Genomic DNA, 14,268 nt, shown 5'->3' with positions numbered 1-14,268 from the left:
TTTGCAGAAGTAATGTAGTGACTATTTAAATGCAACTAATTAATTTGTAGCCCTATGAATTGAGCATATTTCTATTCCACACATGATGCCCTGGTCTAAGGGTATGATACTCGCTTTGGGTGCGAGGGTTCTAGGTTTCGAATCCCGGACGTACCCGAGTTTTTGCAGAAGTAGTTTTGTGACTATTTAATTGCAACTAATTACAAGGTAGTCCTACGAGTTGAGCATATATTACTTGCGCAGATTGTCCGTTGGTCTAGGGGTATGATACTCGCTTTGGCTGCGAGTGGTCCCGGGTTCAAAATCCCGGACAGACCCGAGTTCTTTCAGGTGTAATTTAGTAACTATTTAAATGCAACTAACTACAGGGTAGACCTATGAGTTGAGCATCTTTTACTTACGCAGATTGTCCGTTGGTCTAGGGGTATGATACTCGCTTTGGCAGCGAGTGGTGCTGGGTTCAAATCCCGAACAGACCCGAGTTCTTTCAGAAGTAATTTAGCAACTATTTAAATGCAACTAACTACAGGGTAGACCTATGAGTTGAGCATATTTTACTTACGCACATTGTCTGTTGGTGTAGGGGTATGATACTCGCTTTGACTGCGAGTGGCCCCGTGTTCAAATCCCGGACAGACCCGAGTTCTTTCAGAAGTAATTTAGTAACTATTTAAACTCAACTAACTACAGGGTAGACCTATGAGTTGGGCATATTTTTCTTGAACACACGGTCCGTTGGTCTAGGGGTATGATACTCGGTTAGGGTGCGAGTGGTCCCGGGTTCAAATCCCGGACGGACCCGAGTTTTTATAGAAGTAATTTAGTAACTATTTAAATGCAACTAACTACAGGGTAGACCTATGAGTTGGGCATATTTTACTTGAACACACGGTCCGTTGGTCTAGGGGAATGATACTCGCTTAGGGTGCGAGTGGTCCCGGGTTCAAATCCCGGACAGACCGGAGTTTTTGCAGAAGTAATTTAGTGACTTTTTAAACGCAACTAATTAATTTGTAGCCCTATGAATTGAGCATATTTCTACTCCATACATGGTGCGCTGGTCTAGGGGTATGATACTCGCTTTGAGTGCGAGTGTTCTAGGTTTCAAATCTCGGACGCACCCGAGTTTTTGCAGATGTAATTTAGTGACAATTTTAATGCAACTAATTAATTTGTAGCCCTATGAATTGAGCCTGTTTCTATTCCATACATGGTGCGCTGGTCTAGGGGTATGACACTCGCTTTGAGTGCGAGTGTACTAGGTTTCAAATCCCGGACGCACCCGAGTTTTTGCAGAAGTAATGTTGTAACGAGCCAAACAAATAACAGAGGCCCTAAATCAGTCTTAACTAGGGTAGAACATACATCATGCTATAAAAAGTTAATAAAAGATACGTTACGTTCAGTGGATATATTTTCTTTTTATTATTTCTATTCGTATACTGTCCTCTTTAAACTTTACAATACTTCTTGTGACCCGCGTCGTTACCGTTGTTACACGAATTATCTACATCGGCCGCCCGATTCAACTGCCCCTTTCCTCTTTCTGCCGTCGCTTTTTATCTCTGCGATCAAGGTCAGAGGTCAAGGGCAGCATACTCTAACGCCATCTGCCGGCCCTTACATTTTCCCCCTAATTCGCTGGAACAACGGCAACGATATTAAAGGGGCATATAAAACTATAACCAAAATAAGTAGGAACACCTGCGCGTTAAGGCAGTCAAAAATAATAACAATATATAATTAACAAACAACAAAAAAAGGAAAGAAAGATAATGTCCATTATTGTCGGGGCCTATGCCCAAGTCCGAGTCCAAGTCCTGCGGGTCGCGGCTAGCGAGCCGGATCCAGAGTCTCGTAACCCCACAGCTGTCTCTGTTGATTGTTACGTAGGACGTGGCGCGGATGGGGACATGTGCTGGCCAGGTGGCCTGTCCTACGGCACCGGTAACACCTCCGAAGGTATGGGCAATGGAAATGGCTGTGCCCCAAAAAACCACATTCCCGACATTCGGGAGATGGGAACCCATGAGCAGTCCAACGGCGGATTGAAGGCTCTGGTGACAGTGTAGGTCGCTGACGAGACACTAGACGAGGGGGAGATTCTGGACGAGGTGAAGGACGTCGGACAACCAAAGAATGGTTGCCGCGCTGTAGTCGTGGTTCTGGTGACGGTGAGGGTCGCGGACGAGTCGCTGGCCGAAGGGGTGATCCTGGACGAGGTGAAGCACGGGGAATAAATAAAGAACGACCGCTGCGCTGGCGCGGACGTGAAGGGCGGATTTGAGGCTCCCGCCTAAACAATAGGGAAGGTGATCGCCGAGACGATCGGGTAGGAGATGGACTCGGTGACGGGGACTCCATAGGTCGGATAGGAGACCGACTCCTTGAACGGCGCGGATGACGATAATAGCCGGAATTCCTGAAAGGGGGTGACCCTGTCCTTACGCCCACGGAGCGTCGACCGGGACTATGTACGAGGACGACAAGGTCATTGGCGGTTGAGTCCATTCTAGGGAGGATAAGAATGTTATTATTATGTCACCATTGGAGGGATAATTATATGGTTCCTTTATATTAATCGAGACTATCTGGCGTCCCTAAAAATTTCCTGCGTTGGGGGAGCACCTGGTATAGGATCAGGTTTAAAACTAAAATTATCTCGGCAAAATCCAGTGTGGATATGGGGAATTTGTTGATAATCGGGCCAAGATCGCAATTTAACCCGAATCGGCCCAGACGTGTAGTAGTATACCGCATGGGTTTGTCCAGTGGGAGACGGTTTCTTGCGTTGAACAATTTCCCGAATCCATCCAAGATCGAAAGGAGCTAGCAGGGGGTTGTTACTGGGTGTAGTTGCGTCCAGGGAGTAATTAATAGAATCTCCTAAAAGAGTGTCGGAGGGCTCGGGATCCTGGATTGCAACAAGTGAGTCTTCAGTAGCGTTTTCGCCGATTACATCAACAGTAGCGGTAGCGGATATAGAGGAAGAATTAAAAGATGATTTTAAATTAGGAGTTAAAATATTGCTATAGCTCCGAGATAAATCGGCATTAGTGTTCGCCTCATCATTGACATCGATGTTAGCCGCATCATCAGTATCGACGTTGGCCTCATCCTCGATGGAGATATCGGTCGGTAAATTATCTGCAAAGTGATCCTGGGAAATAAAATACTTTAGCTGGCTGATATGCCAGGTACCAGCGGGGGCCCCTGATATTTCATGACGCAGTCGGTATGTCAATGGCCTTTGTTTTGCGATGATGCGGAATGGTCCTTCCCATGCTGGTGCCAATTTAGCGGTATAACCTGCCGCGGCTTGTGATAACTTGTGGGTGCGTTTCCATACAAGTTGTCCTAGTTACAATTCGGATCCACTATACTGCAGGTCATAGTAATGTTTTTGTTTTGCTTGAGCTAGCCGGGAAAAAGCTTCTGCCTCCTCTCGAATGGTCTGTAAGTCCCTTAACGGTCCGCGTTCATAGGTGGTGACTTGCAGATCGTTGCCGGTTAATGTGGACAGGTCACGAATCTCCTCGTCCTGGTCCCAAGGTAAGCGAGGTTCCCGTCCATATTGTAATGCAAAAGGGGAAAATCCCGTAGTTAAATGTATGACAGAGTTGATGGCCAACTGGTGCATCTCTAGGCCCAAATCCCAATGCTTATGATGATTTCCAACATACATACTCATTAATTCCCCCAAGACCCGGTTAACCCTTTCCGATAAATTGGTCTGAGGATGATAAGGTGTTGTAAACTTAGGCTTTACCTTCATCAAACGGCAAACACAGGCCCACAGGGACGAGGTGAATTGCGCCCCATTGTCAGAACAGACTGCCTCGGGAGATCCATGTCGGGAGATATATTTCAGGAATACATTACCAATAGTAAGAGCGGTAATGTTACGTATGGCCGTAAGTTCTACATATTTTGTGAAATAATCGACGATAACGACGAGGAAGCGATTTTGTCGTTGGGTTGTAGGTAACGGACCCATCATGTCAATACCGACAAGTTGGTTCGGTCCATAAGTAGTTATGTTAGAAATCATCCTACCGGGGGTTTGAGTATTTCGGGCCTTATACTGTTGACAGGTCAAGCACTGTCGCACCAAGCGACGAATGATAGTTCGAAAATTCGGAAAATAGAATCGGGACATAATCTTCCGTTCGGTGGCGAGACTTCCTCGATGCCCCGAAAGGGGATGGTTATGATAAATGTCAAACAATCGGGCATGTAAAGCGTCCGGGATTACTAGCTTTGCGGGGCGATAAGAGGAACTTTTCCGGAAGATCAGATTGTCCGTCATTTGATATAAGGCATGGGCTTCACCACGCTGAAGACTGGTCCAAACTGCGGTCCACTTGGGGTCTTGCTGCTGGGCCGCCCGTATCTCATCCTTCGTTAACGGATCCACTTCATGTTCATCAGCGGCTATAAAAATACCCAAGAAGGTTTTAATCGGGGTTTTCTCACCTTCGGTAACATCCCCAATAGGTCGGGACAAAGCATCAGCGACTCTATTAGATTTCCCAGAACAGTGGATGATGTCAAAATCGTACTCCTGCAATTCTATCGCCCATCGCATCAATTTACTTTTCTGGTCCTTCAAGGTAAAGAGCCAGGTCAGAGCCTTATGGTCGGTAACTACAGTGAAATGGCGGCCCTCCAAATATGGTCGGAATTTCCGAATGGATTCCACCACGGCTAAACACTCTTTTTCCGGAATGCCATAATTCTTCTGTGCCCCTTGAAAAGCTTTGCTATGGTAGGCCAAGGGAACCTCCTTCCCATCTTGGATTTGGGATAACATGGAGCCCAAGGCATGCTCGCTGGCATCAGTAGTGAGAATAAAATCGCAGTCTGGGTCAGGAACATGCAAGAGTGTCGCCTCGGCTATTCGATTCTTAATCTCCAGGAATGCGGCCTGCTGACTCGTACCCCATTCCCACGGTACATGTTTCCGTCGTAGTTTCTGTAAGGGGGCAACAATGTCAGTAATATGAGGAATAAACTTGGCATGCCAAGTGACCATCCCCAGAAAGGTGGCCAATTCCTTGACGTTCCGTGGAGGCTTGACGTTCCGGATCTCCTTGACCTTTTCTTCATCAATAGCAATGCCGTTTCGAGAGACGGTATATCCCAACACCTTGACTTCGTCACAGGCCATCTGACATTTAGATAATTTAAGCGTTAATCCAGCCTTCCGGAGTCGAGACAACATATACTGAATTGCCACCATATGCTCGTCCCACGTGCGGGACACAATGATTATATCGTCCAAGTAGGCAACGATTCCTAAGTGCCGCCCATGTTTCAGCACCTTATCCATCAATCGCTGGAACGTTGAAGGAGCATTCTTCAGTCCAAACGGCATCACCTTGAACTGAAACTTTCCTTTATGGGTGATGAAGGCGGTATACTGTGAACTCTTTGGGTCCATCGGAATTTCCCAGAAGCCGGACCGCAAGTCAAATTTTGAAATGTACTTCGGTCTCTGGAAAGTATCAAGGATGTCATCTATACGTGGTAGAGGATACGGGTCAGTTACAGTGATAGCATTGAGTGCGCGACTATCGACACAAAAGCGACCCTCTGAACAATAATTTTTCGGGACGACTATAGCGGGACTAGCGAAAGGGCTGTTGGACGGAGCAATAATGTCCAACTTCAACATTTCCTCGATCTGGTCTTCGATGATCTTCCGGGTTTTCGGGCCCGCGTGATATGGTCGTTAAACGACCGGTTCGGCCCCAGGAATCAACCTGATTTTATGTCTTATCCAGGTTGTCTTACCAATCCGCTCTGTCACTACGTCAGGATATTGCCGGAACAGCTGTTCTAGGGCCCTTCTTTTGTCTAGTTCCAAGGACGGTCCGATAATGGCATCAACTTGACAGGCAATATGGGTAGGCATGATTTCCGTTGTTTGATGCGGAGCGTCCATTTCATGCAGAGGGATGTCAGTACCGTGAATTCGGAATGTTTTGTTCCCCCAGTCCAGGATTACCTTGTTGGCGACCAAGCAGTTACTTCCCAGAACGATTGGATAAGGTAAATATTCGGCAACATCAAAATTCATCCCCAGCAATTCTAGGCCATTCTCCAACTGCCCCACAATCCGGACTTTGCCCACTAATGGTACGTCCGACACGAACCCTGAAGCCGATATATCTTTCTTACGGACCAAATACGGTAGCAGTCCTAGTATTTCCAACATGTTTAGGTTAATAAAACAACAATTAGATCCAGAATCAACAAAAGCGAGGTTAGTAATGTTATTAATTGTTAGTTTAACGCCATATCCCTTTCCGGTAGCGAACATAGCAGGATACATCATGGCAGGTTGCCGTGATCCTGCGGCTCGGGTAACCTGCATTAGTTTTCCGTCCGGATGGGTGATCGGGTCGGGTTTGGTCCCGGCGACGATCCGCGAGGAGGTGTTTGTTGGAACCGGGGGTTAAGGGGGAGACGTTGAGGAAGTTCTCCCCCGGGTTGAGGCTCTGGTAAACTATCTCCGGCATTATTCCTAGAGCGACCTCGGACATTACTTCTACGTTGATTTCTCCCGTTGCGGCTATTGTCCCGGGGCGGCGTTGGAGGTCTTGAGTTAGTGAATGATGTACCATCGATATAGGATCCAGAACCGGGTGGTTGGAAGTGGACTCTATGATTAGGAGATTCTGACAACGGCCCAAAGGATTCCCGGGCCATGATCCGGCGAGCCTCATTCTCGAATACATCCAAACTGGCACACGAAGCCGGGGAGATAGAAGCCTGGTATTTCTCCTGCATATTTCCCAGGATGATACGTAATACCTCATCAGGGCCATAAGGATTCCGCAAAGACCGGTTTAGGCGTAGAATGCGGGACTCAAAATCCAAAAGGGTTTCTCGTGATCGTTGCCTTTCTTGATTGAGGATAGTTCTCAAAGTTCGTTCTCTATCGGCTGAAAGGAATTTGTCGTTAAAGGCATTAACGAAGCGATCCCATTGAAATAAACATGGTCCACAGCGTGCCTTGAATTCATCGAACCAAACTGAGGCTCGTTCCCTCAACGACTTCGGTAACAGGTAGCCCAGATCCTCGATTGGTATGCGCTTCAATTTAATGTACGTCTCCAGGTCCTCCAAATATTTCTTAGGGTTTTCGTCGTCGTTTCCGCAAAACTCAGGTAGGCTTATCTTGTACGCACCCGCATACAAGGGAGTGGGCGGTTGTTGTATATAACTTCCACCGGACGCTATTGTATCGGGTATCGTTCCCCCAGTAAGAGGAGTCGCAGGAGTGGATGATACCGGGAGACCCGAGGGTGTAGATAACTGTGCTGAATCCTGGGCCAGGATACCAGACTGATCATAGCTACGAACTCGGCATGTAGAATCCCAATGGACGTGTCGGGGGTCTTGTGATTCATGACTATGAGTACTCTCGATTCCCGATATTCCGGACCAACGACGATCCTCGGATCCAAATGGGCATTGCTGATGAGTTGAGTATGCAGGATCGGTCTGGGTCGATACGGTATTGCTAGGGGTCTGCTTGTCCTTATCCTTAATGGCCTGTAGAAGTAACGTTACCAAAGCATCCATGGAAGAAGGTGAGGATGGCAAACTCGGAGTGGGCAGGGCGCAAGATGCCGAACCAATACTGGGACTCTGGGTACCTTGAGGCGGATGGTTAACTGCTGGGTTGGTTCCCAAACCCGCAGGTGACGAAGGACCAACCACTCCGTATTGAGGTTGGGGTGGTAATCCGGTAGCTTGGGCCCATCGTCTCCTTGGTTCCACAATAAACTGGGTATATCCAGTATAGATGCGGCGTATAAATATTACTCCCATCCGGTATAGACCCAAGAATAAAAACATTAGTATCTCCGGTAGGAACCCTACAACAAACTCCATTAAACGCAAAAGATCATTGTTAGGCAAAAGCCGGAGCAGTGATACAATAGCATAACGCATAACTAATAATGATCCCAAAATACGCACCGACGAGTAAATAGTGCGGGCATACACGGTGGAAAAGTCACACAATATATGAAGAAGCCAAGACAATGGATAGACAAGATCCGCACTCAAGAGGGAAAATAATTGTGCTACTATAGAGCCAAGGCTTATCGTCATATTAAACACCATGTCTATTAGGATATCTATCGGGACACGTGCGAATGAAGCGCGTTAGGCCCGAACTAGGGTTAGCGAAAAGTGCGAGGTAAGAGAACACGCAAATATTATTATGCAAAGTTAATAATGGGCCACCAAATGTAACGAGCCAAACAAATAACAGAGGCCCTAAATCAGTCTTAACTAGGGTAGAACATACATCATGCTATAAAAAGTTAATAAAAGATATGTTACGTTCAGTGGAGATATTTTCTTTTTATTATTTCTATGCGTATACTGTCCTCTTTAAACTTTACAATACTTCTTGTGACCCGCGTCGTTACCGTTGTTACACGAATTATCTACATCGGCCGCCCGATTCAACTGCCCCTTTCCTCTTTCTGCCGTCGCTTTTTATCTCTGCGATCAAGGTCAGAGGTCAAGGGCAGCATACTCTAACGCCATCTGCCGGCCCTTACAATGTAGTGACTATTTAAATGCAACTAATTAATTTGTAGCCCTATGAATTGAGCATATTTCTATTCCACACATGATGCCCTGGTCTAAGGGTATGATACTCGCTTTGGATGCGAGGGTTCTAGGTTTCAAATCCCGGACGTACCCGAGTTTTTGCAGAAGTAGTTTTGTGACTATTTAAATGCAACTAATTAATTTGTAGCCCTAAGAATTGAGCATATTTCTATTCCACACATGATGCCCTGGTCTAAGGGTATGATACTCGCTTTGGGTGCGAGGGTTCTAGGTTTCAAATCCCGGACGTACCCGAGTTTTTGCAGAAGTAGTTTTGTGACTATTTAATTGCAACTAATTACAAGGTAGTCCTACGAGTTGAGCATATTTTACTTGCGCAGATTGTCCGTTGGTCTAGGGGTATGATACTCGCTTTGGCTGCGAGTGGTCCCGGGTTCAAAATCCCGGACAGACCTGAGTTCTTTCAGGTGTAATTTAGTAACTATTTAAATGCAGCTAACTACAGGGTAGACCTATGAGTTGAGCATATTTTACTTACGCAGATTGTCCGTTGGTCTAGGGGTATGATACTCGCTTTGGCAGCGAGTGGTGCTGGGTTCAAATCCCGGACAGACCCGAGTTCTTTCAGAAGTAATTTAGCAACTATTTAAATGCAACTAACTACAGGGTAGACCTATGAGTTGGGCATATTTTACTTGAAAACACGGTCCGTTGGTCTAGGGGTATGATACTCGCTTAGGGTGCGAGTGGTCCCGGGTTCAAATCCCGGACAGACCCGAGTTCTTATAGAAGTAATTAGTAACTATTTAAATGCAACTAACTACAGGGTAGACCTATGAGTTGAGCATATTTTACTTACGCACATTGTCCGTTGGTCTAGGAGTATGATACTCGCTTAGGTGCGAGTGGTCCCGGGTTCAAATCCCGGACAGACCCGAGTTCTTTCAGAAGTAATTTAGTAACTATTTAAATGCAACTAAATAATTTGTAGCCCTATGAATTGAGCATATTTCTCCTCCATACATGGTGCGCTGGTCTAGGGGTATGACACTCGCTTTGAGTGCGAGTGTTCTAGGTTTCAAATCCCGGACGCACCCGAGTTTTTGCAGAAGTAATTTAGTGACTATTTAAATGCAACTAATTAATTTGTAGCCCTATGAATTGAGCATATTTCTGTTCCACACATGGTGCCCTGGTCTAGGGGTATGATACTCGCTTTGGTTGCGAGTGGTCCCGGGTTCAAATCCCGGACGGACCCGAGATTTTGCAGAAGTAGTTTTGGGACTATATAATTGCAACTAATTACAGGGTAGTCCTATGAGTTGAGCATATTTAACTTACGCACATTGTCTGTTGGTCTAGGGGTATGATACTCGCTTTGGCTGCGAGTGGTCCCGGGTTCAAATCCCGGACAGACCCGAGTTCTTTCAGAAGTAATTTAGCAACTATTTAAATGCAACTAACTACAGGGTAGACCTATGAGTTGGGCATATTTTACTTGAACACACGGTCCGTTGGTCTAGGGGTATGATACTCGCTTAGGGTGCGAGTGGTCCCGGGTTCAAATCCCGGACAGACCCGAGTTCTTATAGAAGTAATTAGTAACTATTTAAATGCAACTAACTACAGGGTAGACCTATGAGTTGAGCATATTTTACTTACGCACATTGTCCGTTGGTCTAGGAGTATGATACTCGCTTAGGTGCGAGTGGTCCCGGGTTCAAATCCCGGACGGACCCGAGTTCTTTCAGAAGTAATTTAGTAACTATTTAAATGCAACTAACTAAAGGGTAGACCTATGAGTTGGGCATATTTTACTTGAACACACGGTGCGTTGGTCTAGGGGTATGATGCTCGCTTAGGGTGCGAGTGGTCCCGGGTTCAAATCCCGGACGGACCCGAGATTTTGCAGAAGCAGTTTTGGGACTATATAATTGCAAATAATTACAGGGTAGTCCTATGAGTTGAGCATATTTTACTTACGCACATTGTCCGTTGGTCTAGGAGTATGATACTCGCTTTGGCTGCGAGTGGTCCCGGGTTCAAAATCCCGGACAGACCTGAGTTCTTTCAGGTGTAATTTAGTAACTATTTAAATGCAGCTAACTACAGGGTAGACCTATGAGTTGAGCATATTTTACTTACGCAGATTGTCCGTTGGTCTAGGGGTATGATACTCGCTTTGGCAGCGAGTGGTGCTGGGTTCAAATCCCGGACAGACCCGAGTTCTTTCAGAAGTAATTTAGCAACTATTTAAATGCAACTAACTACAGGGTAGACCTATGAGTTGGGCATATTTTACTTGAAAACACGGTCCGTTGGTCTAGGGGTATGATACTCGCTTAGGGTGCGAGTGGTCCCGGGTTCAAATCCCGGACAGACCCGAGTTCTTATAGAAGTAATTAGTAACTATTTAAATGCAACTAACTACAGGGTAGACCTATGAGTTGAGCATATTTTACTTACGCACATTGTCCGTTGGTCTAGGAGTATGATACTCGCTTAGGTGCGAGTGGTCCCGGGTTCAAATCCCGGACAGACCCGAGTTCTTTCAGAAGTAATTTAGTAACTATTTAAATGCAACTAAATAATTTGTAGCCCTATGAATTGAGCATATTTCTCCTCCATACATGGTGCGCTGGTCTAGGGGTATGACACTCGCTTTGAGTGCGAGTGTTCTAGGTTTCAAATCCCGGACGCACCCGAGTTTTTGCAGAAGTAATTTAGTGACTATTTAAATGCAACTAATTAATTTGTAGCCCTATGAATTGAGCATATTTCTGTTCCACACATGGTGCCCTGGTCTAGGGGTATGATACTCGCTTTGGTTGCGAGTGGTCCCGGGTTCAAATCCCGGACGGACCCGAGATTTTGCAGAAGTAGTTTTGGGACTATATAATTGCAACTAATTACAGGGTAGTCCTATGAGTTGAGCATATTTAACTTACGCACATTGTCCGTTGGTCTAGGGGTATGATACTCGCTTTGGCTGCGAGTGGTCCCGGGTTCAAATCCCGGACAGACCCGAGTTCTTTCAGAAGTAATTTAGCAACTATTTAAATGCAACTAACTACAGGGTAGACCTATGAGTTGGGCATATTTTACTTGAACACACGGTCCGTTGGTCTAGGGGTATGATACTCGCTTAGGGTGCGAGTGGTCCCGGGTTCAAATCCCGGACAGACCCGAGTTCTTATAGAAGTAATTAGTAACTATTTAAATGCAACTAACTACAGGGTAGACCTATGAGTTGAGCATATTTTACTTACGCACATTGTCCGTTGGTCTAGGAGTATGATACTCGCTTAGGTGCGAGTGGTCCCGGGTTCAAATCCCGGACGGACCCGAGTTCTTTCAGAAGTAATTTAGTAACTATTTAAATGCAACTAACTACAGGGTAGACCTATGAGTTGGGCATATTTTACTTGAACACACGGTGCGTTGGTCTAGGGGTATGATGCTCGCTTAGGGTGCGAGTGGTCCCGGGTTCAAATCCCGGACGGACCCGAGATTTTGCAGAAGCAGTTTTGGGACTATATAATTGCAAATAATTACAGGGTAGTCCTATGAGTTGAGCATATTTTACTTACGCACATTGTCCGTTGGTCTAGGGGTATGATACTCGCTTTGGCTGCGAGTGGTCCCGGGTTCAAATCCCGGATAGACCCGAGTTCTTTCAGAAGTAATTTAGCAACTATTTAAATGCAACTAACTACAGGGTAGACCTAAGAGTTGGGCATATTTTACTTGAACACACGGTGCGTTGGTCTAGGGGTATGATGCTCGTTTAGGGTGCGAGTGGTCCCGGGTTCAAATCCCGGACGGACCCGAGATTTTGCAGAAGTAGTTTTGGAACCATATAATTGCAACTAATTACAGGGTAGTCCTATGAGTTGAGCATATTTTACTTACGCACATTGTCCGTTGATCTAGGAGTATGATACTCGCTTAGGTGCGAGTGGTCCCGGGTTCAAATCCCGGACAGACCCGAGTTCTTTCAGAAGTAATTTAGTAACTATTTAAATGCAACAAAATAATTTGTAGCCCTATGAATTGAGCATATTTCTCCTCCATACATGGTGCGCTGGTCTAGGGGTATGACACTCGCTTTGAGTGCGAGTGTTCTAGGTTTCAAATCCCAGAAGCACCCGAGTTTTTGCAGAAGTAATTTAGTGACTATTTAAATGCAACTAATTAATTTGTAGCCCTATGAATTGAGCATATTTCTGTTCCACACATGGTGCCCTGGTCTAGGGGTATGATACTCGCTTTGGTTGCGAGTGGTCCCGGGTTCAAATCCCGGACGGACCCGAGATTTTGCAGAAGTAGTTTTGGGACTATATAATTGCAACTAATTACAGGGCAGTCCTATGAGTTGAGCATATTTTACTTACGCACATTGTCCGTTGGTCTAGGAGTATGATACTCGCTTAGGTGCGAGTGGTCCAGGGTTCAAATCCCGGACAGACCCGAGTTCTTTCAGAAGTAATTTAGTAACTATTTAAATGCAACTAACTACAGGGTAGACCTATGAGTTGGGCATATTTTACTTGAACACACGGTCCGTTGGTCTAGGGGAATGATACTCGCTTAGGGTGCGAGTGGTCCCGGGTTCAAATCCCGGACAGACCGGAGTTTTTGCAGAAGTAATTTAGTGACTATTTAATCGCAACTAATTAATTTGTAGCCCTATGAATTGAGCATATTTCTACTCCATACATGGTGCGCTGGTCTAGGGGTATGATACTCGCTTTGAGTGCGTGTGTTCTAGGTTTCAAATCTCGGACGCACCCGAGTTTTTGCAGATGTAATTTAGTGACAATTTAAATGCAACTAATTAATTTGTAGCCCTATGAATTGAGCATATTTCCATTCCACACATGGTGCCCTGGTCTAAGGGTATGATACTCGCTGTGGGTGCGAGGGTTCTAGGTTTCAAATCCCGGACGTACCCGAGTTTTTGCAGAAGTAGTTTTGGGACTATATAATTGCAACTAATAACAGGGTAGTCCTATGAGTTGAGCATATTTTACTTACGCACATTGTCCGTTGGTCTAGGAGTATGATACTCGCTTAGGTGCGAGTGGTCCAGGGTTCAAATCCCGGACAGACCCGAGTTCTTTCAGAAGTAATTTAGTAACTATTTAAATGCAACTAACTACAGGGTAGACCTATGAGTTGGGCATATTTTACTTGAACACACGGTCCGTTGGTCTAGGGGTATGATACTCGCTTAGGGTGTGAGTGGTCCCGGGTTCAAATTCCTGACAGACCCGAGTTCTTTCAGAAGTAATTAGTAACTATTTAAATGCAACTAACTACAGGGTAGACCTATGAGTTGACCATATTTTACTTACGCACATTGTCCGTTGGTGTAGGGGTATGATACTCGCTTTGACTGCGAGTGGTCCCGGGTTCAAATCCCGTACAGACCCGAGTTCTTTCAGAAGTAATTTAGCAACTATTTAAATGCAACTAATTACAGGGTAGACCTATGAGTTGGGCATATTTTACTTGAACACACGGTGCGTTGGTCTAGGGGTATGATGCTCGCTGTGGGTGCGAGGGTTCTAGGTTTCAAATCCCGGACGTACCCGAGTTTTTGCAGAAGTAGTTTTGTGACTATTTAATTGCAACTAATTACAAGGTAGTCCTACGAGTTGAGCATAT

The 14,268-nt window shown here is 45.6% G+C and overlaps 10 non-coding genes across 10 annotated transcripts; all 10 read left to right on the top strand.

Moving 5' to 3' along the window:
* Positions 1–729: 729 nt before the first annotated feature.
* TRNAP-AGG (transfer RNA proline (anticodon AGG)) lies at positions 730–801 on the top strand. Its single transcript has one exon. It is a non-coding gene; the product is annotated as a tRNA-Pro (tRNA).
* An 89-nt stretch (positions 802–890) lies between these two features.
* Positions 891–962, top strand: TRNAP-AGG (transfer RNA proline (anticodon AGG)). The gene has a single exon. It is a non-coding gene; the product is annotated as a tRNA-Pro (tRNA).
* Positions 963–9,303: 8,341 nt separating this feature from the next.
* On the top strand, positions 9,304–9,375 carry TRNAP-AGG (transfer RNA proline (anticodon AGG)). Its single transcript has one exon. It is a non-coding gene; the product is annotated as a tRNA-Pro (tRNA).
* Positions 9,376–10,106: 731 nt separating this feature from the next.
* Positions 10,107–10,178, top strand: TRNAP-AGG (transfer RNA proline (anticodon AGG)). The gene has a single exon. It is a non-coding gene; the product is annotated as a tRNA-Pro (tRNA).
* Positions 10,179–10,426: 248 nt separating this feature from the next.
* On the top strand, positions 10,427–10,498 carry TRNAP-AGG (transfer RNA proline (anticodon AGG)). Its single transcript has one exon. It is a non-coding gene; the product is annotated as a tRNA-Pro (tRNA).
* Positions 10,499–10,910: 412 nt separating this feature from the next.
* TRNAP-AGG (transfer RNA proline (anticodon AGG)) lies at positions 10,911–10,982 on the top strand. Its single transcript has one exon. It is a non-coding gene; the product is annotated as a tRNA-Pro (tRNA).
* Positions 10,983–11,713: 731 nt separating this feature from the next.
* TRNAP-AGG (transfer RNA proline (anticodon AGG)) lies at positions 11,714–11,785 on the top strand. Its single transcript has one exon. It is a non-coding gene; the product is annotated as a tRNA-Pro (tRNA).
* A 248-nt stretch (positions 11,786–12,033) lies between these two features.
* On the top strand, positions 12,034–12,105 carry TRNAP-AGG (transfer RNA proline (anticodon AGG)). Its single transcript has one exon. It is a non-coding gene; the product is annotated as a tRNA-Pro (tRNA).
* A 250-nt stretch (positions 12,106–12,355) lies between these two features.
* On the top strand, positions 12,356–12,427 carry TRNAP-AGG (transfer RNA proline (anticodon AGG)). Its single transcript has one exon. It is a non-coding gene; the product is annotated as a tRNA-Pro (tRNA).
* Positions 12,428–13,158: 731 nt separating this feature from the next.
* TRNAP-AGG (transfer RNA proline (anticodon AGG)) lies at positions 13,159–13,230 on the top strand. Its single transcript has one exon. It is a non-coding gene; the product is annotated as a tRNA-Pro (tRNA).
* Positions 13,231–14,268: the final 1,038 nt, after the last annotated feature.

Source organism: Phalangium opilio, unplaced genomic scaffold, assembly GCF_054372755.1.
Source record: "Phalangium opilio isolate 3A_F unplaced genomic scaffold, DU_Popi_V2 ptg000088l_1, whole genome shotgun sequence".
NCBI classification, from domain to species: Eukaryota; Metazoa; Arthropoda; class Arachnida; order Opiliones; family Phalangiidae; genus Phalangium; species Phalangium opilio.
This window is presented reverse-complemented; position numbering and strand designations above follow the sequence as displayed.